Source organism: Sciurus carolinensis, chromosome 2 (genome assembly GCF_902686445.1).
Source record: "Sciurus carolinensis chromosome 2, mSciCar1.2, whole genome shotgun sequence".
In the NCBI taxonomy this organism is placed as follows: domain Eukaryota; kingdom Metazoa; phylum Chordata; class Mammalia; order Rodentia; family Sciuridae; genus Sciurus; species Sciurus carolinensis.
In genome coordinates this window covers 169,943,255-169,970,246 of record NC_062214.1, presented here as the reverse complement: position 1 = coordinate 169,970,246, position 26,992 = coordinate 169,943,255, and the positions used below count along the sequence as shown (strand labels likewise).

At 39.5% G+C, this 26,992-nt stretch overlaps 1 protein-coding gene across 1 annotated transcript in view; it reads right to left on the bottom strand.

The window, feature by feature from the left end:
- Positions 1-23,793, bottom strand: part of Sipa1l1 (signal induced proliferation associated 1 like 1) — a 367,944-nt gene extending 344,151 nt beyond the window's left edge. The window contains 2 exon segments of the mRNA XM_047538302.1: positions 23,063-23,122; positions 23,702-23,793. The gene's annotated coding sequence lies outside the window, so the exon portion shown is untranslated.
- Positions 23,794-26,992: the final 3,199 nt, after the last annotated feature.

The following is a 26,992-nucleotide window of genomic DNA, read 5'->3' as shown; positions in this document are numbered from 1 at the left end:
ATAACTAAGCCCCAGGGAGGAACAACTATGAGGGGTCCTCTGGTCACACTCATGGACATCCACTCCTACAGCAAATACACACAGAATTAACACAAAGGCTGTGGACACCAGACTCACAAGGGATCTCAACCTAGATAACTGTACAACAGAAAAGGCTGTGCCAAAAAAAGGTCCACACATAGAAGTGCAAGAGAAATCCATCCCAGCAGATGCATAGAAGTAAACATGGGAGCACACGAAATATGAAAAAAAAAATAAGGTAACTGACAAATCCTAAAGTTCATAATTCACCAGCAATTGACTCCAAAGATACCAAACTGAATGAAATACCAGAAAAAGAATTTTTTTAAATAATTATAAAAATGACCAAAAGAACACAGAACGACAACTAAATGATCTAAGGAAGTCAGTACAGGAAATAAATGAGAAATTCAATAAGGAAAAAGACATACTGAAAAAGAACCAAACAGAAATCTTAGAAATGAAAGACACAAAAAAAATCAAATAAAATATTCAGTTTAAAGTCTCTCTAATAGAGTAGACCATGCTAAAGACAGACTTTCAGAGCTGAAAGACAAAGTGATCAGCCTCAAATCTTCAAACAGTATTAAAGAAAAGAAAAAAAGTAACCATGACCAGAATATACAAAAACTGGGAAAACATTAAAAGACCAAATTTGAGAATCACTGGAATTGAAGACGTTGTGAGATGTAGACTAATGTCATGAATAACTTCTTCAGGGACTAACAACAAAATTTTCCAAACCTTGAGAATGAATGAACACCCAGATACAGGAAGTATTCAGAACTCTAAATAGACAAGATCAAAAAGGAGCCTCTCTGTTACACATTAAAATTAAAATGCCTAACACAAAGAACAAGGATAGAAGTCTCAAGAGAAAAATGTCAGGTCACGTTGCAAGGCAAGCTAATCATAATTACTTCAGATTTCTCAACACAAACTCTAAAAGTCAGGTTTGGAATGATGTGTTCCAAGTCCTAAAAGAAAACAACTGCCAACCAAGATTGCTATATCCAGCAAAGCAATCATTAAAAACCATAGGAGAAATACAAACCTTCCAAGATAAACTGAAACTAAAAGAATTCATGACTACAAAGCCAGCACTACAAAACTTAAAAAAATACTTCACACAGAAGAAATAAAAAACAAGCCCTAGGGCTCACAAATGAAAAATTCTCATTTGAAGAGTAGCTAAACAAATAAAAAACAGAAAACAGTATATATATAATCAAAATGGCAGGAATTAATAAACATCTTTCTATAACATTGAATGTAAATGCTCTCAACTCTCCAATTAAAAGACATAGGCTGACAGAATGATATGTTGTTTACGAGAGACTCACCCTACAGGCAAAGACAGCCATAGGCTGAGAGTGAAAGGATAGAAATTGATACACCATGCTAATGGAGCCCCAAAACAAGGTGGAGTAGCTACTCTCATATTGGACAAAACAAGACTTCAAACCAAAATCAGAAAGGACAAAGAAGGTCACTTCATAGTGGTAAAGGGAACAATTAAACAAAAAAATATAACAATAGTAAATATTTATGCCCCAAACATTGATGCACCTAATCACATAAAACAAATACAACTCAAATTAAAGCCTCAGATAGACCCTGGTACCGTAATTCTAGGTGAATTCAACATACCTCTCTCACCAGTAGATAGGTCATCCAGACATAAACTCAGTAAAGACTATTTAGACCTAAAATATTATAAATCAAATGGACTTAACAAACATCTACAGAATATTTTATCAAATGACAGTCAAATTCATTTTCTTCTCAAGTGCTCACAGAAGCTTCTCTAAAAACATATCCTGTTTTAGGCCACAAAGCAATCCTGATATGATTACTTGCATCTTATCTGATCATGATGAAACAAAGTTAGAAACCAACACTAAAAGCCTACAGAAATTACATAAAAACATGGAGACGGAACGAAATACTTTTAAATGATGAATGGGTGATAGAAGAAATCAGGGGAGAAATTTAAAAATTCTTAGAATCAATTGAGAATAGCAATACAACATACCAGAACTTCTGGGATACTATGAAGGCAGTTCTAAGAGTAAAGTTTATAGCTATCAGTGTATACATAAAAAAATCAGAAAGATTCCAAATAAGCAACCTAATGATGCATCTCAAAGCCCTTGAAAAACAAGAAACAATTCCAAAACCAATAGAAGAAAGGAAATAATTAAGATCAGAGCCAAAATGTATGAAGTAGAGAGTAAAAAACCAATACAAAGGATTAATGAAACAACAGTTGGTTCTTTGAAAAGATAAACAAGATTGATAATCCCTTAGCCAAACTAACCAAAAGAGTGTTAATAACTTAAAAAAAAAAAAAAAAAAAAAAATCCAAGTGTCCATCAAATAACGACTAAACAAAATTTCATATATCTCCACTATTACCTCATAATAAAAGAACTAAAGTACTGATATATATGCTACAACATGTAAAAGCTATCATACTAAGCAAAACAAGCTAGTCATAAAAAAAAGCACATATTACATTATTCTATTTACATGAAACATCCAGAATAGGCAATTTTAGAGACCAAAAATAGATGAGTGGTTGGTTAGGACTGAGGAGATGAAAAGACAGGGTAGAGGGATGAGAGCTAAGGGCCATGGGGATTCATTTTAGAGAATATGTTCTAAAATTAACTATGGTGATAGTTGCACGTAGGTTTGAACATACTAGAAGCAACAGAATTATATACTTTAAATGGGCTATTTAGTATGTGAATTATATGTCAATAACTTTTTTTTTAAATCTGGTTTCTTTTCCAATGGTCCTAAAGCCTTCTGCTGACTTCTTTAGAAGCCACCTCTACTTCTGTTTATCATCATTATTTGCAATCATACAATCACAATTTTTGTTTCTTGGAGCTTCCCTCCCACCTGGAATAGATCCTACTCCTTTTTAGAGTTCTTGTGACCTTGAAGGCATCTTCTCTCTGAGCTTCAGGAGGCCCTATTTTGAAAACTCTAGGTCATTAGACTCTCTTATACAACTTCCATTGTGACTGAATCCCAAAACAAAGTAGCTTCTTTCACCCAAAGTTCTTAGCATGAATCAGTCCAATTTCCATCTTCTACCTTCTAAAAGTGGAATTATGCAACGTCAAGGACTCATCAGGTATCCACATTTATAGGGCTGATTTCCACCAATATACTGAGTTTAAACTCTGATAAATTCTGTGCCTGATTTGAATTGAAACATTATTCAGAGATGCATGTAAAATTAGGGTCCAGAAATACAAAGTTGCAAAAGTTTGCAAAAGACACAGTCCTAGCTTTCAAAGTCTAATGGAACAAGCAAACAGAGGAATAATTTTATTAATATATTTTGGCAAAGCTCTCCCCATTTTTCTCTATCCTGGCACTTATGAACTGTAATTTTTTTAGTCTATCAATTTGGCTTAATCTCATGGACATAAATGCTACCTTTGAACCCCGAGGACTGGTAAAGTGCCCATCACACAGGAGAGCTTCAACAACTGTTAATGGAATGAGTGAATAAAAGAACATAAGTCTGCAAGGAAAATCAAGTATTTCCCACAAAGTAGTCACCTTAACTCTTAACCTCTGGCTCATGGCTACAAATCCCAGACAATATTAATGCAGAAAAACACCCAAGTTGATTCCTCCCTCTGTTCCTTTTCCCTTCCTCCACTTGAGCACCTAGTTTTCCTACCATTACCTTTCCCCATCTGATACCCAAGAAAAAATGTCCAGGATGACTTTTCAAAGTCAATGATGACATGGGTTTCCCCTGTGCAATGCAGATGAATTTATTTTACAAATCCAAGAATTCACCACTATAATCCAAAAGAAAAGTATGGTTACCTCAGGGTCCTTAAAAATCTAGGGGAAAGAAAGTAGGAAAACCAAAAAGTTGAGAAGACTTGTAAGAAGAGATGAGTAAGTACCATCTGCTGGACATCCACTGTACACTGGGCACTGTGCCTCCTGCCTTCCAACTGGCAGCAAAGAGCTCTCTTTATGGGAACCAAATCAGAACTGTGGGAAGACGTTACATACAGTGCCTCATTTCACCTTTACAACAACCTGAGTTAAGCATCACCAATGTCCCCTTTTCAAAAATGAAGAAACGGGTTAAGGGCTTGTCTGAGATCACAATGACAGGATGGAATCCAGACTTCTGGTTCCAAGCCCAGTGTGTGCCTCTGGAAATACTGTCGCTCCAGACAATCAACTCAGCCTCTTAAGTCCATTTTCTGAATCTAAAACATAAAAGTGAGGAAAAGTCCTTCTTCAAAGGTTTGCTACAAAAATTAAGTGAAACGATTCCACAAAATTATAGTATTTAACAGACCATTTTTTTACATGTTTCTTTTCTTGCTTCCCCTATTATAAACCCTCCTAACCTCAGACCATGACACACTGCAATTTGTTTAAGTCACCTCTCACATTCTGTCCTAGAAGGAAGGTTCTATCTTCCCTACTTCTCCAGCAAAGGTCAAAATGAAACTAATGTTTGAGAAAAGCTATTGGAATGTCAACAACCATCTTACAATGTTTGAGAACATACTTGTAACTCAGAAACTACTCACTGAGAAATCTAAGGTCAATGCTACTCCTGGTTTTGTTCCATGATGTCTTTCAGAGAAATCCAAGGCACCCCTCCCCTAACGCTGTAACTTTCCAGGTTGCAGTCCTCCCATCAAAAAGACTTTTTTTTTCCTCCTCATCAAATTTCACCTTAAAATTCCCTTTTACCAGATAGAGCTCTGTGTTTCTCTGGTTGATAAGCCATTTTTAGAAGACAGAAAACATGAAGAAATAGCAATTATCCTTGGATGACAGAAAGATGAATGACTTTTTCTTCTTCAGACTTTCCTATATTTTCCCAATTTTCCACCAACTCTCAGGAACTGCTTTCATAATAACAAGAGAAAGAAAGAGGACAGGACACTTTTCCTTCATCTCCTGCTGGACACTGTCCTCCATTCTTCCTGAGTTTCCCCTGACTGAAGTACCCTGAAGTACCTTGTGCACACCACTCAGCACAGGCCCCACCAAGAGTCCAGGCCTCCCGCAAAACAGCTCAGGGAGCACCTGTTGAGTGAATGTTCAATTAAGATTTAGGAATGGACTTGGTGGATTGAGAACAGGTGGGTCAACACGTGACTGGCAGGTTCTTAATAGACTTGTATTATTGCATGTACATAACATTATTAAAAAGGTAGCTTCCAAATAATCTAAGCAGTTACACATGAAAAATCTGCAACCAGAAGACAAGGAGAACTACTATGGTGATTGATTCACTGCTGCAGCACTAAACCAAGAAGAGGATATGACTATCTTGATGCAAATGAGGCACCAGGAATTGAATTAATTAAATCATTACAGGGTTCTCTGCCACTAGGAAGGCACATCAAGGCCCTGCTCAGTCACCAAAGTTTAACAATATTCTCCAAAATTAATCTTTGTTCATAAGATTAAGTGAGACTAAATACTAAAGCAAACAAGTGCTTTAAGATAAAATCACCCTACTCTTGTTATTAAATTGCCAAAAAGTTTTATCTAATAAACTGAAGCAGAAAATCTTGAGTATTTATTTAATGCAAAAAAGAAGCCTCAAATATTTGGCTTAAAGTGATCTGTACATATAAAAAACTTAAAGAATGGTATACTGTGTTCAATAAACATGCAAAGCCTACAACTCAAGAAAAGTTATGATATTAAAAATGTCCTCCTTTGCCAGACACAGTGGCACACGCCTGTAATCCCAGCAGCTCGGGAGGCTGAGGCAGGAGGATCACGAGTTCAAAACCAGTCTCAGCAACAGCAAGGGTGCTAAGCAATTCAGTGAGACCCTATCTCTAAATAAAATACAAAACAGACCTGGAGATGTGGCTCAGTGGTTGAGTGCCCCTGAGTTCAATAATTCCCAGTACACCAAAAAAAGGTCCTCATTTTTCACTGAAAGTTGTTTCTTTTTTTTTTTTTTTTTTTTTTTTTTTGGTAGTTGTAGATAGACAGCATGCCTTTATTTTATTTGTTCTTTTTTATGTGGTGCGGAGGATCGAACTCAATGCCTCACACATGCTGGGCAAACGCTCTGCCACTGAGCTACAGTCCCAGCCCTGAAAGGTATCTTTTGCTAGTGGTTTCATTTCTGTTTGATCAACCAAACGTGTTTTGTAGAAACACACTTGAAGAAGCCAAGATTAAAGTTACACCTGTTTTTGTATTTTCAATTAAATTCACTTCATTCACCTCTCTGTAAAATTCTGTAGATCTTTCTAATATGCCCCTAGGCTCTCAAAGAACATTTGTTTCAAAACAAAGCAGACTCAGAGTTGAAGACAGCATGATAATTTTAGGGCAATGGGCAGGAGTCAGTGACAGCATGTGACTTCACATCAGAATCTACACCACTAAATGAGAAAGAACACTGCATTTCTTGAAAATAAATGTCTCAAGTTTCCTATCTTGCCCAAGCAGGGAAGTAAAATGAAGGTGTTCTTACTAGAAAAATAACTCTGTCATTATTACGAGCTCCAGGAAGATTTATACTTGCTTCACAACAACTATAAATATTTACATTTCATCTATTCACGATAGAAACTCTGCAACACTGGGCCTAAGACTTCTCCAGCAGGTGTGAGCCGGATGTGAGGTCACTCCCCACATTTCAGCAAATTCAGCTGGCCAAAAAGGACATTCAGTGACATCTATTACCTTGACTCACTGCAAGGGATGAAACCAACTATATCATATAAGGTCTTTCTCCAGGATTTTGAGATTTTGAGACACTTGCTCATTCTCCTAAAAGTTCATGCATCTACCAGCTATTTTTCTCAGTGAAGCCAGCAATCAGAGGAGGTGAGAGAAAACCATGCCTGAGTTCCCTAGGAAAAAAAATGCAAATAGATGAGCATCTGTGTTTTTTTGTGCTTGTTTGGGATACCGGACCTGGAACCCAGAGCACTTTCACTGAACTATATCCCCAGTCCCTTTTATTTTTAAATTTTGAGACAGGTTCACTAAGTTGCTTAGTTGCCAAGGTTAACTTCAAACTTGTGATCCTTCTGACTTAGCCTCCCAAGTCACCAAGATTACAGGCATGTACCACCACACCTAGCTAATAGATAAGCATCTGAAAGCAGGGCAAATTATCTCACCTTTCTAATTTCAGTTTCCTAACCTGTTAAATTTGATAGGACCTGTTTCGAAGAAACTTCAACATGAAAAAAGATGGGGGCTGGGGTTGTAGCTCAGTGGTAGAGCACTTGCCTAGCAGGTCTGAGGCACTGGGTTTGATCCTCAGCACCACATAAAAATAAAATAATTTTTAATGAGATGGCATAAAAAAAGAATCTAACAACTGATGAATTTGTTGGTGGAGTTCAGTAAAAGTTATTAACTGGACAATATGGCAGTTGCCTGACAGTCGAAAGTTCTATAAGAGCCTACATGCCAAGCTCAAAAATTATACTAGCAAGACCAGCCTTTCATTGGAGAAGTGGGTGGAGAGCTTATATCATCATCATGGCATAGTGTTTAAAACAAATTATCAGTTTAAGTAACAGGGTGGTGGTCATAACTATCCTATTATAAGTAGACAGACTTTCTGGCATTACCAACAATAAAATACACTCTGTTCACACAGCCAAAACATGACTGGAACTGCACAGTCACTGCTGTAATACATGTTAATGTAAGAAAAAGCTATGAAACAAGAACTCAACATCCTGGTTCCTACTCAGGTGCAAATGTCTATCTTGCAGGCTTGCTATAAAATCAGCAATAATGTGACATGAAGTGCCTGGCACACTGGGTCCTCAAGAGATGGTAGCCAGCATTACTTTTATTGCTGGGAAGCAACAAAGCCAAATGGCTGAACCTGCCACAAACAACTGAAGACTGAGTGGCTCCTTTTCAACCAAGAAATTAAGGATGATAACTGGATAAAGGACACAGTAACAAGGAGCAAAGTCAGTAAACAACAGGCTAATCAGCTCACCCACCAAGAATGAACACCAAAGTGCCCATTCCTCTGGGGCAGCACAGAAATGCCAAATAAGAAATAGACCCTACCCTCAAAGAATCAATAACTACCTGAAGAGAAATCATTGACTTTCACCTGGTCATCTGCATTCCCATCTAGACTCTGTGCCCTATGAATGTATAACCAAAAACTTTAAATTGCCATACAGTATAGGTACTCAAAAAAATCTGGTAAACAAATGGAACACTCAAAGGATCTCAGAAATAAAAGCAATGCCTAATTCAAAAGTTTCCAACTCTGGCTTAATAGACCACTCAATATGAACTTCCAAGTGGAAATGGAGAATTTGTGTGCTTAAAATGTTCCCCAGATACTTCTGATACTTCATGAGAATCATTAATCTAACTGAGCCTCCTCGAACTGTGTGAATGCCCTTTATAAGACCCTGTCCAGGAATGACCCAGCCTGACACATGAGCACCTCCAACACCTGAGGACATGGCCTATCACAACTACAAGCAGCTCTATGAGAAAAGTCCTTTCATTCAAATGTCTGTATTTAATCCGCTCCTTGTGCCCTGCCCTGTGGGAACTAAGAAGACAAAGCAATCTCTCCTACCCCTACATGACAGACTCTGGCACAGGATAACATCTCTTCTGAGTCTTCTCCAGGCTAGACATCCTTGATGAACTATACATTAACTATTAAACACTAGGTTCTTTAAGTATATAACACAGTACCACCAAATTTCAGAGATGGGAGAAAGGAGGGTAAGTTATAGTAACCAGGCAGACCTCAGTGAGGGAGGTGGGTCTTGAAGGATGAGAAAGATACAGATAAAACAAGAGTCCAGGGGCTGGTATGGCATCAAAGGGACAGGGAGGTAAGATATTGACAAGGAGCATAAGCTTCAGAGAAGGGATAAAAGAGGCCAAGGGGGAAGGACTTGATAGATTTCACATACTTTTTTAATTATCAAGAACTACAACTGAAAACAAACAACAGTCCAAAGAAATCAGAATAGTTGGTAAGGGAATAAAGCAGAAGCCCAGCATAGGAAGGCAGAGACAGCCCTGAAGAGGCCACAGAAATCAGAGAAACATGAAAGGAAGACCAAAAAAATAAATAAATAATAAGTCATAAAAGCAAGCAGGGGGAGTGTGAGTCTGACGTGATCCTGGAGTCGCTGCGGTGCACCGAGGGTGGCACCTGTACGATCAGAGGCATGGCCAGCAGAAGTCCAGGTGGTCAGCAAGGAGACTGCTACCGCCACCTAGGTAGAAAGACCGAGGGTCTGCTCCAACATGGTGGCAGTAAAGCTAAGAGGAGAAGCTGAGAATGGGAATCGATTCAACAGGAAAAAAGCCACAGACGAGATCACGGGTAAAAGGAAGGGAAGATTCAGAGATAACTTCAAGAGGTACCTGAAAAATTCAGGGAAGAAGCAGGGCAGCATCAGGCAAGGAGAATCAAGATGACTGCGCAATCGCTGCTCTCAGTGCGTGGCGCATCAGCCCAGGTAGGTCTTATTTTGTTTAGGAAAGCTCTGAAGTTCACTCCTTGTTCCACATACTCAATAACCAGTGGTTCTGCCATCTTCTCTAGCCCCAGCACAGGTTGTAGTTTCCGTTTCAGTGTCAGACAGGGAATATCTGGTTTTAAATATGAAATCTGTAACTTTACTACCAAAGTTAAAGTGCTTGACAAGAAATAATACACGCTTTGACAGAGCTATGAGAAAGAAGCCAGTCATGAAATACCACATATTATATGATTCCACTTATAAGAAACACCCAGAATAGGCAAATCTATGAAGACAGAAAGTAGGTTAGTGGTGGCCTAGGGCAGGTGGGCAGGGAGAAGGGGGTGGAGTTGGGGAGAACTGGGGATGGATGGCAAACGGGTTTGGAGTTTATATTTGGGAGTGATGAAAATGTTATAAAATCATTTATGGAGATGGTTACGCAACTTTGCGAATATACTAAAAACTATTCACCTGCACACTTTAAATGTTAGAACTGTATGTTAAGTGAATTAAACTCAATAAAGTTATTTCTAAAAAAAAAACTTCAGGAGTACATAAACAACCCTGTGACTTCAGACATTTAGAGAGCATCTCTCCAGGAGGACCAAGTATCACACCCAAGTTCAAATAATAAGTCATCAGATGACTTGGAAAACCTAAGACATTTCAGACTAAGTCAGTCAGCTCCTTATAAGGGGAAAAAGTAAGCATGGAAAAGACAGAGATTTAAACATAGAAATCCTTTTAAAACTACTTATTACAATTGATCTAAATCTTCTAATACATACTTTAAAAAGAAAGAAAAAGGTTTGCGGCCTTCTCAGTAATTATGTCAAGTAATATTATACTGCACACCTACAGTTCAGTTTATTAGAAGCTGAAATAAAATGACATACAGTAAGCCAATTCCATGAAAAGCAGAAGATCACAGAACTTAATTACTTGGCAAATGGGTAAGCCCATTTGATAAATCTGAGGACCTGACAAAAACCCCACATCAAGAGAGGCAGTCATGCTTGACAGATATCAGAGAGCTAACCAAAATAATTCTTGCCTTCATGATATCCACCAAAAACAACTCCTGCTCCCCTGATACCCTCTTTCACTATTAAAGTCATCACTATTTGCCATGCACTGAACACCCAGAATACTTAGTACTCCTCTAATTGTTCATCAACAGTTACATTCACTTAACTATGGGGGTCAGGCTCTCAAAGGCACCTGTATACAGTGACACCCACTGGAATGTTGGTGCATGATGATCAAACTAGGGGGACAACAAAGAACAGTAGTTTTTCTGTACAAAACTGTTTATGAATTTAAAGACCCAGGAATTAACAACAACCTCATGTCTAAAGAGAAAGGGAAGGGAACAGCTAACTATTGGGAAGGAATAGATTATAAGCAAGTATCACATTTCCAGGATACAAATCTCTAGTACTAGACCTCTAAGGAAAGACGCAGTAAATTCAAAATACTACTGATCAAAATAAGACTTTTTAATATCTATACTCAATCCTATAAGAAAATAGGTTCAAATACATTTTACATATTTCCGGCCTATAAAAAAATTTAAGTGATCAAAATACTTAGGAACACATATAAATAGGGATTCTGAACTGAGAAACATGGAGAGTGACCTCCCTAATAAATCTGACCTATCAGACTACAAACTGTTAAATGAGCTAACTTAGAGAAAACCTAAAGTAATAAACAAATGATTAAGAGTCACTTTCCCTATTACAATACCCTCGACCTAAATGAAATTGCTTTGATCAGATATTTTATGAAGGGGTAAGTCTGGGGCCACCCTCCCACACAGTGGCTCTACACAAGATGAAGCCTCTGACAGCCTGAAGGGAATCAAAATACCAAGTTCTCCCAGAAGTTGTCCAACAACTGTGGGATGAATCAAAGAGTGTTTTCCCACTCATTAGGAGAGAAACCAGTCTTTGGAGAACAAATACTAACCTTTTCCAACACATTCTGGCCTAAGTGAAATGGTTCAAGAGACCACAAAGTACAAAAGGCGGTAATCAGTCTTTTTTCCAGAAATAATGTCACCACTATAGGATTCGGCTTTAGTTTTTTTGTTTTGTTTTGTTTTGTTTTGTTTTGAACATTTTTTCTTTTCTCTCATTTGATCTCAAAAATTCTGAGAAGGGAAGATATTTCCCCATTTCACAGATGGAAAAATGGAAGTTCACGAAGACTGCCAGACCTGCTCAGCTACCTGCTTGACTTCTCCACTTGCATCTATCTCATGCCTAACATGTACAAATCAGCCCTTAATCCCCCACCCAAACCTGCTCCTCCAGTCATCTCCATTTCAATAAATGGCACCTCTATTATTCCAGTTGCTTGGGCCAAAAACCCTGGTGTCATCCCGACCACACTTTCTCTTGCCTCACCTCACCTGACCCATCATCAATCCTGTAAGTCCCACTTGAGATATGTCCAGAATCCAGACACTTCTCATTACCTCCACCACTGCTACCAAATTTCACCTAGATTATTTCCAGAAACCTCTGACATCTCTCCCTGTTTCAACCTTGGTACCCCTCCCCATTCTATTCTCTAAAAAACAGTTTGTTCTTTAAAAAATATCACATCAAAACACCTTGTAAACAAAACTCTCTGGTGGTTTCCCATCTTGCTGAGTTCTTGGCTGAGGTATCCCTCAGATGAGAAGAGTATCTACAATCTAACGGGTGTCCAATGAATATTACTGGTGAGTAAAAGAAGGAAAAACACCCCAAGTCATAGGAATAGTAAATAGCTCAGCCAAAACTAGAACAAATCTTCCATCAATGAGACCAGATTTACAACAGCCAACAATCCACATGGGAGGAAATGTTACATTTTACTTGTATTAAGTGAATGTTTGCATAATCAATACTATGTTAATTTCTAACTAATTTAAAATATCCCTTTATGAAGTTGTGAAACCTGACACTAGGTGAATATAACATATCTGGCTGGCAGCATGCGCAAATACCAGGTTAATTAGTAAAGCACTGGTACTCAGATCTTCAGGGTGACTCTTCACATTCGGTTACAGATGTTCCCATATCTCAAGACTACTACATGCGTAAACAACCAGGACTCTAAAAGACAGAATCAAGCACCTAGAAGGGTGATAAACATTTCTAAAACTCCCATACTGGTGCTACACCAAAGTAACCATAAAGACCCCCAGAGCTGAGTTTAAATGTTGATTGTTTTCTAATCAGAATGAAACTAACACTAAAATTATTCACATTACAGAATTTTTTCACTAAAATGTTTCAAGAGCTAAAAATAAAAATTCTAAATTTATCATTCTTCAGTTCTTTCAAAAACATTTCTACTATCTACAAAAGCCCTAAATCTCATTATCACAATAATAAATTCATAGAATTTTAAAACTAGGTCTTAAAGGAAACAATTCAACTCTCAACTTCTTCCCTTTTAGAGATTATTTGATATATAACAGGTGAACAATGAAGATTTGATAGTGGATGAATAAACGAATGATTGAATATATGAAGATCCCGAAAGGTTACGATTCTTCCCAGATCTGACAATAAGTAACAAAATCCAAGATTAGGCAGAACTAGATTTCTAGATTCCCTTGGAGTGGGAATGGCAGTACAGGAAACTACGATTTAAAAACCCTTTAGGTCCTTAGGAAAATCTCAACCAAAATGCATTAAAACCCGTTTCCTTTAGTTCTCTTAGAAAAGCACTTGATAAGTTTTGCCAAGACATATCTCCTTGGAAACCAGCAAGCAAAACTGTCTAGTGTTTCTTTCTTCCCTATGTAAAGAATATTTAATATAGGACTATTTTAATAATAAACAACTGCAATTGTTTAGCATTAGAAGTAAAACAAGTGGGCTTTTGACTAAAAGAAAAATTCTAACAAGAGGAACACAACACTGAAAATGACCACATCAGTCACTAGAAAAATATCAGCTCCATGAGAAGAGGAATCAGGTATCCTTTGTTCACTGGAAGCAGCTCCCACCCCCAGCCTACAGTGTGAGTCAATGAACACTATGGAGTGTGTGAGTAGAGACCCACCTCAGAGACCCACCCTCAGGCCTCAGCAGACACAAATTCATCTGGCCACCATTAAATAAATCTTGATGATAGGCTAATATATTCAAGCACACTAAACTTTTTCTCCACAGAAATTCTACTAAGTGACTCTTCAAGTAATATAAACAACCAAAGTATTCTCCATACTTTTATTAAGGTGAAAAAGCCAGGTGTGGTAGTACATATCTGTAGCTACTCAGGAAGTTGAAGCAAAAGGATCCCTTAAGCCCTGGAGTTCAAAGCCAGCCTAGGCAACATAATGAGAGGGGGGGAAAGGTGAGAAAATACATCCTAAGTAGCCTAAATTACTTAGTTCAGCAATCACTTAATTTGCCGCTCTGACTCCAAGCTCTCTCCATCCATTCAGCCCATACAACCCAGGCAGATTAATTTTCTGTTCTTTACACGTCAAGAAAATAGTGTTGTGGCTGAGTATTCAACCTACATATGTGGCCCACAATTCAAAAACCAGACAGGAAATCAGGAATGACTGGAGTGGAACAGGAATGACAAGACTATGTTGACGAAAAATACATTACAAGTGGCAGCTCTTATAACAACTAATCCAACTGAAAATCCTGAGATGTCTATCAGGGTTTTCATTAAAAACCTCCGTAAATTACTGTGATAGAAGTTACACAGATGGTGTTGGGCGTTAATACCCACTAGGCCACACACCCAATCTTCAAGATCCTTTTTGAAGCTTTCGCAAGCTACTTGACTCATTATCTGGGAAAGTACTTTGCAAAGGGGAAGTGGTAGACACCGCTATTCTAAACTGCTTTCAAACTGATCGCCTCATATATTTTACCATTTAAATCACCTTACTTTATTAAATGTCTATTCCCTAAAAAAAAGAATGAAAAATGAATTGTTTTAAGTGTCTTCTCTATCACTCAAAATCAATAGCATAATTTAAAAGTACCACTAACAGTTGATTTTAAAATCAAAATAATCAAAATAATGTGGTACTGACAGAAACCCAGACAAACAGACCAATGGAATAGACTGGAGAGCCCAGAAGTAAACCGACACATTTATGGTCAAATGATGTTAGACAAGGGCACCAAGACCCTGGGCACTCAATGAGAAGAGCACAGACTCCTCCACAAAAGGCAAGGACAGCCACATGAAAAGAACGAAGCAGGACCTGCGTCTTCTACAAAAACAACTCAAAATGCACTAATGACCTAAACTAGGACCTCAAACTATACAACTCCTAGAAAAAAAATTAAGGAAAAAGCTTCATGACGCTGAACTTATATAATGACACCAAAAGCATGGGCAACAGAAGCAAGAACAGACAAGGGGGGCTAATCAAACAAAAACTTTTGTGCATGAAAAGACATAATCAGGCACGGTGGTAATCCCACCAACTCAGAAGGCCGAGGCAAGAGGACAGAGCTCGAAGCCAGCCTCGGCAACTTAGCAAGACCCTGTCTCAAAATAAAAAACAACATGGGCTGGGGATGTGACAGTGTTAAGCACCCTTGAGTTCAATCCCTGGTACCAGAATGAATAAAAAAAAAAAAAGAAAAGAAAAGAAAGAGTGAGCCAAAATCAATAGTTTAAAAAGCCAACAAATGAAATAGGAGAAATAGGCGCAAATTAAGTATTTGATAAAGGTTTAATATCTAGAATATACAAAGAACCAAAACTCAACCATGAAAAAAAGTCAAATGACCCAATTTTGAAAAGTACAAAGGACTTGAATAGATATTTCTCAAAAGATCAGAAGATGGTATACAACTGACTAACAAGCATAAGAAAGCTGTTTGGCATGATTAAACATCAGAGAAACACAATGTAAACACATGAAACATCACCTCATATTCAGTAGAGGGCCACCATCCCCCCCCCCCAAAAAAAAACAGAAAATAACAAGTGTTCTTGAGGATGTGGAGAAGATGAAAACTTTGTGAAGAGGTGATGGGATTAAACAGTACAACCACCATGAAAAACAGCATCGAGTTCCCATTAAAATTAAAAATAGATGAACTGTATGATCCAACGATCCCACTTCCAGGTAAACATCCAAAAGAATTAAAAGCAGGATCTGGGAGACATATTTGTAAACACATTTAGAACAACAAAACGCAGAACAGTCAAGAGGCAGGCACAACTCACACACCCATTCACAGATGAATAGATAAATAAAATGTGATACACACACACACACACACACACACACACACACACACACACTGGAATGTTAATTAAGCCTTAAAAGGAAAGGAGATTTTGACACATGCTATAACATGGAAGATAAGGATACTATGCTAAGTGAAATAAACCAATCACAAAAAGACAAATGCTAGATGATTTCACTTTTATGAGGCATCTAAAGTAGTCAAATTCATAGAAACAGAAAGCAGAGTGGTGGCTGCCGGGTCTGGGGCAAGGAGAAATGCGCAGTCTTCATGTACATGGAGTCTCAGATGTGCAAGATGAAAGAAGCTCTGAGGATCAGTTTTACAAGTATGAATGCACTTAATACTACTGAACGACACACTTAAAAATGGTTAAGATGGCAAATTTTATGTTTTTAACTACAATTTTTTAAAAGTACCAACACATAATTACCAAATTAAATTTACCTGTCCACCCCCATTGCAAGAATCTAAGGAGCCTGTTTTGTTTTATTGTTGGCAGTCATTTCTAGATTTCTTCTGAGTTGTCTTTTTTAATCAGTGAATTCCAGGGTTCTTAACCTGTCCAAAATGAAATTTCTACAATTCCCAGTCAGCCACTTCCTGGGTTAAGCCTATACAACCTATTTACCTGATTGTCAAGCACAGAACTAAAAATTATAAAAATGACACTGTGTTTACAACTGGTAGGGGTGAAACACAACAGAATCATCTTCTGAGTATCTCCAAAATCCACCTGGTTATCCAGTGTGATGCCACAAAGTTCACTGCGATTCTCTAGCCTCTCTGCCTCCCCAAAAACATTCTACCAAACCACTGTCATTTACTTTAAACCACTACCATGAAAACAGTCTCCAAGGGCTGGGGATATAGCTCAGTTGGCAGTTCACTTTGCCTAGAATGCATGAAGTCCCAGGCTCAGTCCCCAGCACAGGAAAGAAGGAAGAAAGGAAGGAAAGAAGACAGGCAGGCAGGCTCGCTCACTTGCTCCAAATCAATCCCACCAAATCTGATTATTAGGCTGAGGTTCTTGAAGTTTTAATACACCTTTCTGTGAATCCTAAGGCCCTCCACAACCTATCATTTCCCAACTGAAACATTATTTTGTTGTGCAATTATACCTGGCTTCCTATTACATAAGATCAACACTAAGATCCTAATTTTAAAAGAAAATAACAGTGAATCTCTCTAAAGAATCATAGGCATTTCTCAAACTGGAAAGGAGACAAGAAATAAGAACCACAATCAAGCTTCCTGAAAGACAGCATGATCTGAGCTAATAGCCAAATCCCACCCACGCCCACCACACACACACACACACACACACACACACACACACAGCACTCTCTTCGCACATCAAATTCCAACTACTGCCAGATGCAGTGGTGTATGCCTGTAATGCCAGGTACTTGAGGGGTTGAGGCAAGCAGTTTCAAAATTCCAGGCCACCCTGGGCAATTTAGGTAAACTTTGTCTCAAAATAAAATATAAACTAAAGGATTGGGGTTATAGCTCAGTAGTAGAGCACCACTGAGTTCAATCCCCAATATTGCAATCTTAAAAAAAAAACCTAGTAAGAATCAGACTCTGGCAAAGTACAATGGCACAAAATCTCTTGAGGTCTTCAGCGGAGCAACCAGAAGTACAGGTGGGGTAGTATGCGTTTTTGCAAAGTCTTCAAAAGACAAGCAGTGCGGTTCAGAAGAGTCACAACCCTGTACTTCTTGCAAGAATATGGGAAGATACTGATTTTCCTAGGTATATATATGTAAACCAAGCAGTAAAAGTCAAATTTGGTAAAAATTTTAGAGCATCCTGTTAACATATGATTTTATGTCTTATAGGTACCTACTAATAAGCAGATCCTTTTCTCTTGAAGGCATGAGATATCATGGTTCAGTTATCAGCTGCTTCTTCAAGAGCATCAAGGACTGAAAAGAAACTTGTAAAAATAAAAGGTCAATCAACTCTGAGAACTAGAACCTACAAAAAGAAATATAAAGAGCTTACAGTCTATCAAACTGGAATTCCTATCCTAGCAAATAATTTAGAATATGAAAAAAAAACTACTTATGGAAAGATAATTTAGGGGCCAAAGTAAAAGTCATAAAGTCCTAGTCAAATTCTGATTTACGGGAACATGATCATTCAGCACATAGCCTTCTGCTTTTTATTTCTCAATAGCTTTCTTCTGAGCAAACCAAAACTCATTATGAAAGGAAGCATGACACTGAACCACAAAACCAATCAATGACTATACCAGTGCATAGCTTTGGTTTTATGGAAAAAAGTAGAATGAGAGAGGAACAACCAAAATTCACTTTTGTGTCTGGGAAATTCATTTAACCTGGACTTGCCCCAGGGGAGAGAGGGAACAGAGACTCCAAAAGCAGCTGTGGCTGGACGTCCTGTCTGCTCAGGTTGCCTTTGAGTGACCCTGGTGGTGTGCAAACCAGCATTCCCCAACAAGCACATATTCTCCTGCCTCTCCAGTTGGAAAAGGGGGAATCTAACATTATGTAATTGCCTGTTTCCCACAATTTAAAGTCAAGCATACTACAATCCTAATTAGAGGGAGAACTTGGTGCAACATGACAAGTAACAAATTAGAAACCTACAGGCTGGAAATTTCATCCCAGACCTCCAGAGGCAGAAAGAAAGAGCTTTGCCTGACTTGGTAGCACACCCACCAGCACAATGCTACTTACAGTGAAGAAGCCTCTTCTATCCCTCCCTCCATTCTGGTGTCATCTCCCCAGATCTTTAAGAAAATACTCACATTCTCTTTGCATCTGAGTTTAGTTTACTCCATCCAGGCCAGACTAAAAGCAGAAAATGGTTGGGGACTGGTGAAGCTTCTCCTACCCTCAAAAGATCTACCTGCATGCTTTTTCTTAGACTCCTGATTACAAATCAAATCACACTGAGTCATTCTGTCCCTCATTCAAATCATCTGTGTTTAAGAGATCCAGAGCCAAAGTAATCTTTCCCATGTTTCTGTGACACACTCCAGAGCTCATCAAAAGCCCACTGAAAGAATAAATGAGCTATCGTCTAAGAATAATTAATGTGTATATTACTTTTGAAGAACAAAGTAGCATGTAAGTGTGTGGGTTTTGTTTTGTTTTGTTAATTAACTGGCATAGAAAACAACTAAAAGAAAAATGCAATGAGACCAATTTATTTCCTATATCAAAAAGAGTACAACAGATAAAGGGTTGGATTGTCAATCAGAGCCCCTCCCAGAAGGGCAGTCTCCCAATTAGCAAAGATGTTTCTTCTTGCCTGGCTCTGATCACTCAAAGGGGAAGATAGGCTGGGCCACACAGACCAGTCAACAGGAAGTTTCTAGAACCCATTCCAGTTTAATGTACAATTGTCCCTGCACCTGACTGTGCTCAACCACCCCGCCAACCTTTGGTAACCCTTGCCCTTGTTCCAGAAACAAGGAAGATATAACTACTTCTTTTTGCAAATTGAAATAAGTTGAAGAAGGGAAGAAAAAAGGGAACTAGAATAAAATGAGTTTGGCTTTTCTAAAGATCATACAAGTATATTGTGCTCTGAGATAATAAGAGGTTCTTTAAAACAAACAGAATAAGCCTACAGGCTCTATCATGTAGAAACTTAAACTCATAGTTTCTTTTTCCCTAACTGTTGTCTAAGTAAATTCAAAGGTTAGTTACCAAACACTGTATCAATGTAATTTTCAACCTTTCAGGTTTACTGTAAATTTGTTTTTTTCATAGGTTGTACTTCTCATTTTACTTACTTAAACACTGAATACTTAAGGGGAGGGAGTGGAATCACAAACTTCAACATAAGACACTCTAAGGCAAAAAAAAAAAAAACAGGAAACAAAGGAACACATGTAATTCTGGAATACTGCCTTCTAATCACTGCCCCATCACTACCTTCAAAAAGTCACCTCAACTTTCTAGGTCTCGGCCTCCTCATCTGTAAACAGAAAAATTATGCTCAAAACACCTACTAGTTTCAACCACCGGTACATCTATCTGTTCATTAAAAAGTAAGAAAACAAGATGTAAATAAGACTTACTGTTTTAAAAAGTACTTCAATACACATGTTTTGTACCAAAGGTGTGAAAAAAGTTGTGTGCCCATTGCTGCAAAATAAGTAAAGTTCAGAAAGAACTTCACTGTTTTTAAGATCAACAGAGCCAGGAAATGGCAGAGATGGTATTTGAAACCCAAACATAAAATAGACATTATTTCAAACTTTTTAAATAAGTTAAAATTCAAAAATTATTGCCTCTTATGCCCAATCCTGAAAGGGATATCAGGGTACTGTAACATGAAACCAGAATAGGTTCCTAGAAATAGACTCACTGGATCAACAGTTCCACGAGGTCAAGAACACACTCCTGCTCACCAAAGCAATCACAGAAACCAACAGGACACCTCCAGAGGATGGCACTCAAAAAATATCAGTTTTTTTCCACCACAAATCACAAAAGGTTAGGAACACAGTGATATTGTGGGGAAAAAAATATTTTTTATTTGAGATTTTAACTTCCACAACCTGAGCCAAAACAAAGAAAGAAGCAAGTTCCACCAGAGCACCAGCCCTTTAGTACAATTTGGGAAGGCTCATCTGAAAACCTTCAGAATATTCATATTTCACTCATGCAATGACTGACCTAATAGAAATGATAATACAAGGTTGATAAGAGCCACATAATCATGTTATCATTAATCACTACAAACTTGCCACAAAATTGAATAGATTCTGAGAATCTACACCCTTAAACCCTTTCAGCCCTCATGCTCCTGTTTCACTGCTCAAAGAGATACTCAAAAAGTCTATTGGAATTTAAAAAAAAAAAAAAAAAGTCTATTGGGCTGGGGATTTAGCTCTATGGCAGAGTTTGTTGTGTACAAAGTCCTCGGTCTGAGCTCCAGCACTAACAAAAAAAAAAAAAAGCATTTATTGCCAGACTTGGTAGTACACATGTGCTACTCCAAAAGCTAAGACAGGAGGATCACAAGTTCAAGGCCAGTGTGAGGAACTTAGTAACACCCTGTTCCAAAATAAAAAAAGTTTTAAAAAGGACTAGGTGACTCAGTGGTAGGGCACTTAGCTAGTATGCACAAGGCCCTGAGTTTCAATCCCCAGTACCAAAAAAAAAAAAAAAAAAAAAAAAAATAGCCATTTACTTAAAATTCAAACGGCAACTTAAGACAGAACATACACACATTTTAACTGTCAACCAGGATCTCTCAAAATCTACAAAAATGCTAATCTCTATCTTCAACCTGATTTCAATAACTTGCTAGGTGTTATTTAAAAGTTGTTAAATCAAAGTGAGAATACACCAAAATTACAAATATAATTCAAAACAAAAGTGAAGTAAACACAAAAGCCAGAAAACACCAGTGAAAGGATAGAGTCAAAAGAAAAGTTAAATGAATCTCAATATATAATTTCAGGGAGATGCTTTGGAATTACTACCAAGAGTTCAAATCAACCTTGTCATAGAATCTTACAATGAAGTCATTACCACTGCCTGACATTTCAAATCTAAAAAGTTCACTGCACTAAAATCATGATTTCAAACTCAAGGAGCACTACCAGGAACTGCAGAGAGCTAACAACAGCAACACCTACTGACTGTCTGGAGCCACTTGCTAAACTTGCTCTTTCCATCAACTTGGAGAAATCTAATAAAGATAGTCAATTTCAAGAGTCCTGTGCTTAAGCATTAATGAGAAAAGAAAATAAGTCATCAGTGACATAAAAGCATTCATCCCCCCAAATCTTATTCTACTCCTAACCATTTACGTGCAAACCATCACCCAAGTCATTTTAAATGCATTTTTAATTGCTAATGCCTTAATATAAATAATTTATTCCATGGGGGAAATGCTGTAATAATAATATTCTAGTTAATAACTGGGATGTCATCTCATATTCGGACACATCAGTGACCATAAAACTGCTTTACTTAAACCTTTTAACTGAGACGACTGCTATTACCACTATTCGAAATTATCCCATCAGCTTTTTTCCATCCTGGTAAAGGGAGCTTAATTGCAGCTTTCAAAAAATGAAATAGGAAAAAATGAAAGTCGTTAAATCAGGATTCTATAGAAAATACTAAACTGGCTTTAGAGAGCAATTTCAATAGGACTTAATCTTATACTTTGCCTTGAAAGACATTCCATGGGGGGGGGGGGCGTGGGGGGGGGTAGGAGAAAGTTGACACTTAACTCCCACAGAGTACAGTATAAAAACAATGGCTTTAAGACTCTGAGTCAGAGTTTCAACATGAAAGGCTTGCTTTATAGAGGAAACGCCAACCCCAGTTCATCCAAATAGACCTGGAACCTGATGAAAGTCGACACCTTCACTCTGAAATTTGCATCGCATCACTGGCTCCAGGTTAGAAATACAATCGTTTAGCAGGTAGTATGAATTTCAGTGAATGTTGCCTCTTAACTGCTCGTCATGAAAAATAAAATCTATAAGGTAAATGCAGTCTAGGAGCTATCCATCCCAAATACTTCCCTTCGAAAACGACTGCCAACAATTCAGTTAAACATTACCGTCCTTGAAAAGTGAACTATCTCCCATGTCTCTCTGTTTTCCAAACAGTGAGTCCCCACGAATTCGCAACCTGCCTACCAAAAATTTCTGTGCTGCGATTTTAAAACCTTGCAAATTTCATTTGAGGTCATAAGTTAGAAACAGATAAGGCCAAGGAGGAAAAGTTCTTTAGGCAGAACCCTCACTCCTCTCCAGCCTCTCGCGGTTTACTTCTTCCAAAGAAAGCAGGCTAGAGCATCCCCGGATTTCACTCCCCCAAGAACCCCATGAGGGAAATTAACAGCCTCCGGCCCCGAGTTGACCCTCTCCCTCTCCCACGATTAAACCACTCGGCCTGTCCCTTCCAACACAACCTGAAAAAGTCCTCACCCTGGTGACCGAAGGGAAAGGATCGCTCAGTGGAGACCACAGGGGCAGAATGAGCGCAGTCACCCGGCGGGGGCGCGGGTCTCCCTGCCTCCGGCAGAGGCGCTTGCCGGGCAGTAGTGCAGATGTGGATTCGGAGGTGCGTGCGTGCGCGCTCGCCGGGTGCGGTGGAGCCCAGACTCGCCCCCGCCGGGCTGCGCTATCAACACGCCACCAAATAGGAAATCAAACTTTAAGTGTCCTTCCGATGTCCTGTTCCGGGCCCTGGACCCTATCCCCAGCCAGAGACAGCACAGAGGGCTGTCAGCAGTCTGGCATCCCCTCTCCCTGCTCGGACCCAGGAGGCGGGGGCCACTTACCGCTCTGCCCCGCCTCGGGGTGCCGCCGCGCGTCCGGGGCGCGTCCACCGCGCGCTCTCCCTGGGGAGAAAAAGAAACCGTGCAGACGCTCTGTGCGCGCTCACTCACCGCTTCCTATGCAGAGAACAGCGGGCGCCGAGTGCCGAGTCGAGGGGGTTTGGGGGGAGGCAGGGTGGAATCAGCCCAACTCTCGAGCCTGGCTCCGAGGGGGACCCGGAATGCAGACTGCGAGCAACCGGCGGGGGCAGCCCTCCCAGAGGAGCGGGGGACGAAGGTGCCCGTCCCCGGGCATCAACTATTGTCTAGGCGCCCGGGCCCCGCTTCGCGCCACCCCCAAAGCTCAGCACCCCTCATCCCACCCTCGTTTGCTCCCAGGAGAAAGAGCTGAGGGGCGGCGGGGCGTCCAGGGTGCAGAAGTCCGAGGTGGGAGCAGGGAAAGGGGAGATGCGTGCCGAGTGGGGGAAGGGACAGGTAACTGCCGACGGGGGCTGGAAGGCCCGGGAGGACTCGTGAGGGAGGAAATGGGGAGGGAGCCACGGGGGGCGGGAGGGGATGGAGTGGCGGGGGGGGGCGGCCTCTGGGACCCAGACCTGGCCCTCCCTGGGCACCCTCCTCCCAGGGACTCGGCGCCGCACTGACTTTTCGCTCACTCGCTCACGCACGCACTGAACTCGTTCACAAAGTTGCCGGCGGTGGCGGCGCTGCGCTCGCCCTTCTCCTCCTCCCCTCCCCGCCTCCCCGCCCCATTCCTTCCCCTCCTTCACTCCCTCGCTCCCCGCCAAGTCTCGGGTGAGATCACCGCGGGGCTGCGCTGCGCTGTGCGCAAATCTCGCGAGAGAAGCGACAGCTCGGCCCCGCCGCAGAGGGAAGTGAAAGGAGACGGTGGACGGAGGGGACCGCGGAACTCCTGGTTGCCATGACGACGGCAAAGCCCTGGATTCCTGTCTCCTGCAGAGAGCGGAGGCAGCAAACGTGGGTGCAGTTTGCACCTGCCCCCTCCGGTACCCGACTCCCTGCCGGAGGGGAAGGCAAAGGCTGGAAGCGGAAGGAAGATTTTAAAACGTATTCGAGAGGGCATCTGTAGACTAGAGTCTTGGTATCTGGCCCAATCTGACAATTAAGGCTAATTTTTAAAGTTCTGCAGCACTAGAAACTAGCGTGTATCTGTACTTCCAAATGTCCACCATATATAGTTTATCAACCTTGCGTGTAATCGCATCCCCACAAGCCCCCGAACCATACTTTCCTGTCTCCTGCCGTCCAACTCACATGTACACACCCCCACCAGACTGGGCTGCCTGAGGATCTGTCTGGTTCACCTTTGCATTCTCAACCTCTCCACAGGATTGGCACATACTAGGTATTAATGTCTAGTTTTTAAAATGAAAGCAACAGTTCATATGTGTCCTCAGTACTTTGCTTTTGTCCTACCTCGGAGGGTATATAGGTTTCTGCACCGCAGTCAAGTTTTCGATTCGGTTAAACTCATCTCCCATTTCTGTTCACACCACGTCTTTTTCATTGGTTATAATCCCTCCTTTCTCCATCTTTGTCTCATAAAATCCCTATTCACTATGGGGGAGGCAGAGAGAAACAAAGCATTTTTTTAAAAAATCTTTAGACATCTTCAAACTCCTTCAAAATGCTATTAAGGATGAAGATGAAATCGTCTTATCCTGTTTCTTCTTTTAATTGCAAAACCTTCTCTGTGTGGGTTTTATATATTTACTGCCCAAGTAAAATAAGTGCTGTTAATAGAAGTTAAGCTTAAACTTCAGATTTCAAAATGGATGAGTAAAAATAGATTCTACAGTACTGAATTATATCTCAATTTAGAAAATAGGCTCCATCCCTATACATTAATATGGGGAATTCATTATTTACCTCATTCCCATAGAACTAGAAACTAAAAGATGAACCTAAGCACAGGAAGACTAACAGTTAAGACTTTCAGGTCACTAGCAAGCTTAAATTCTCTGGCCATCAAAGTTTTTAATGTTAGAAACTTAAGTGGTAGAATAATTAAAAAAAAAAAAAAAAAAAGCAATAAAGTCAGGAAAAACTAGGGTTTGAGTTTGGTTCCTAATAACTAAGTTTCTTTGAGAAGTCATATAATGTCTCTAATTACATCTGTAAAATTAGGGGGTGGTCCACGCTAGGCTAATATAGCTTTAAAATTCTGTAGCTCTTAGACTTATAAAAATTTCCAAAAAAGAAGATATTTTCCTTTAACATCAAACTATTTAAAAATTAACATTTCATTTTGTGGTAAGTCATTTTCACTAAGTTTATCTGCATGCCAACAATTTTTTACATGTTTATAATTTAAGTTTCTCTTGTCTCAACTACAAAGACAACAAAATATTGACCACATTATGGTAATTTCAAAGGGAATCCATTGTTCGTTATTTGTTTTTACACTAACTCAAAGCAGATTTCTTATTATTTAATAAATATGCTAATTCAAACCAAAGACCCAAACTAAATACATCCACACTTCCACCAAGATAACTATAAGAAGGAAGGAGGGAAGGAAGGAAGGAAGGACCTGCTATGTTTACTATCACATTTTTACAAAGAAACAATGGAACGTTACCATCAGTCCTATGAATCTGTTCTAAGAATCAATTCTTCATAACATAGCTTGATATTATAAATTAGTTGTTGCTCATTTAACTTTTAACAGTTTTGCCGTTAAAGGGTAGAGGTCAATCTGTATCTACCAACAAAGCACAATCTCAAGACCACCTGTTTTATGACTCCCAGGCAGCCACTTGAAACAATTGACCCCACTGCTAGCCAAATCTCTTAACTTTTTCAAGGCTTCTTATAGGACTCAAGAGATGGTGTTGGATTTCAAAATCCAAAAATAGCAAATGACAAAGATAATTTCCCTACTCTTCAGGCATATTAAAAGAATAGAATTATCTCAGGGAGCTAAAACTACTCTTTCAAGGTGGTAGGCTACTATTGACCACTCACTGGTGGCACAGATTCCAAAGTGTTTCTGAAAGAGATAAAAAGTGAAATCCACCAAAACTGAATTTTCAACTGCACATTGTCTGGGTCAAGCACTCCCACAGTATCCTCCCTGGCCTTCCAGACGCTTCAAAATAACAGAAAAGGAACCGAAGAAGAGGGAAAGGGGGGATAAAGAGTTTGCCAAGCACAGCTTCAATCTCAGCCCACTACACCCACTCCCTCCCTCTCTTGGCTCCCTTCTCCTCTCTGCTCAATCCTCCCCACACACCCAGAAAGGAGCTGTAACTTTTCCTGCTGATGAGGAGAACTTCTGGCCACTTACTGTGTTACTCCCTCCCTATTTGCTTCTTAGTTTGTTAAAGCACATTTCATTTCCCTTCCGCTATTCACTTCTACTCCACAAAACGGGCTAATGCATCAAATACAGAATAAGGTTGACAAAGAAGCCTACCAAACTAGAGAATACACATATTATATATGTACACATAAATATACAGATATGTATACATGCACATATATTTCTAACATTATATATAACATACATACATATATAATGTTAGAAACACTGGTTTATATTGGCATGTTTTACAGCTAGTCTGGTTTCTTCAAACTCTTATTATACACTTCAGACCTTATTGTCACTGGCTACACTCTTATGGGATACTACTAATAAATATTCTGAAAGATAATGCTGACCCATTAAAAAGATCCAGCATGCCCTCAAATTTATTCTAGATTTAATGGTATCCCATGTTTAGGATTTTACTATTTTAGACCTGTGACATGGAACTCTGTCTGAATAAGGGATTCTCATTGGCCCATAAGAATCTCATTGGCCCCTCCCACCTACATAATAGTGTTTTTACAGGTTTAAAACGTCTTAAGCTTTACAGGGAAGCTACTACACTTCCCTGTCCGCTCTCCTACTCTTTAAAGGACTGTTTCACA